Source organism: Sceloporus undulatus, chromosome 6 (assembly GCF_019175285.1).
Source record: "Sceloporus undulatus isolate JIND9_A2432 ecotype Alabama chromosome 6, SceUnd_v1.1, whole genome shotgun sequence".
Taxonomy (NCBI): domain Eukaryota; kingdom Metazoa; phylum Chordata; class Lepidosauria; order Squamata; family Phrynosomatidae; genus Sceloporus; species Sceloporus undulatus.
The window spans coordinates 148,197,349-148,199,072 of record NC_056527.1 but is presented as its reverse complement, the minus strand read 5'-3'; positions in this window follow the sequence as shown (position 1 = coordinate 148,199,072).

The following is a 1,724-nucleotide window of genomic DNA, read 5'->3' as shown; positions in this document are numbered from 1 at the left end:
GTAACCCCTCGACTTATGTTTGGTGGCATTTCAACAAGGCCAGTGAGCCAAAGGTTTGAATATGAATGTGCAGATGATGGCGAAACCAAAGATCGGACCCTGGAAGTCAACAGAATTGCCCTCCATCTGTTCTCCATTAGCTTCCCCTCCTTTGCAGCAAGGGCTTTAATAGTCAATGGGAACCATCTGTTTAAACATGAATAGTTCGGAGGGTTTATCCTAAATGGTAAACAACCCTCTGCCGATGCTCAGCAAAACCCACTCAGGATTTCCCAGCAAAACTCTGAAACCAGAGCCTGGAAGCCCAACCCAGGCTGAATTTACCTGTTTACGAGATGAGAATTAACACCACCGCTGCCCTTTCAGAGTTGATAAAGCCAAGGAAATAGCTTCTAATTACCCCCAGCTTGCCCTTAAAAGCGTTTTTTATTTTACCATGCTGCTGCATGTTTGTGTTTTCATCCAAAAGCAAATGGAGCTATCTCTAAAGCACAGAAATAAATAAAATTATGGATTTCGGAAGAAGCCAGAAGGAGAAATGCATTTTGTCTTTGCAAGGGGTGGGCTCCTTTAGTTCATTGTCTAAAAGCAAACCCTCCCAGGCTAGCAAACCACAACTCATGGCCAGGATCCTGTTGATGACAAATGCAAGAGGAAGTGCAAATTACACTGGCGTATGTTGATTTTTAGGGCCCTGTGGCTTGACATTATCCAGCACCTCCATCCACAGTGATCCCTTGCCGCTATCTTCTTACCAACTAGATATGCTAAATAGCACGTGGCTATGTGTCTATAAGCAAATCTGTGTCTATAAGCAAAATATCAATATTTTAAAGTGCTCATGAGAAAATGCCCTATTTATCAGTTGGGTTGATCCTGAAGAAGCAGACATCTTCCTATCTGTGGGGCTGAGTCTATCGTTGCATGTGTGGGATGTTTATGCTCCAAGCACACTCTGCAGAATCTTGGCAAAAGCTTTGTTTTTTAAATCTGAGAGCTTTATCACAACATTTTACACTAAGATTTGGAGGAGTGTAAAAAGCCAAACTGTGTTCTGATCAAGCTTGCCAGGTCAGACCTATCTTAGGCCCAGTGAGATAGCCCAGTGAGGAATGAACTGGGGAGCGATGTATGTTTAGTTTAATAATAATAATAATAATAATAGGATTTATTTATATACCGTCCAATCACTGGGAATCCAAGCGGTTTACAACAGAGGGGATAATAGTTTGGAGAAGACTGACATGAATATCCCACTATAATATCTGAAGAGACATAGGGTGAGTCTGCCTTTCCTTCTCTGAAGACAAGGACATGAACCAATGGATTCAAATGACAAGCAAAGAGCTCCTGCTTAAATATTAGGGAGAATTTTTTGACTGTAAGAGATGTTTGACAGAGGAAGACTGCCTCCGAAGGTGATGTTCCACCTCAGCAATTCAACATAGGAGCTGGATCAGGGAAAGAACTGTTTGACATTCTGCCTAATGATAGGCTCAGCCTTTACTAAATCCTAGTCCTATGCTCAACCACTACATCACACTGGCTCTTGGTCTACTACTAAGCAACTAACCCTTCCCCTGGATCTATTTCTGAAATCTTTTTTTAATGCTTTGACAAATTATGGCTGGTGTCCTGCTGGGAAATTGCGTCATCATAAATGAGCTTACAACTGTATAAAGTTGAATTGTGCCATTGTGCAATGTTTATGTTCTCAGAAGCGG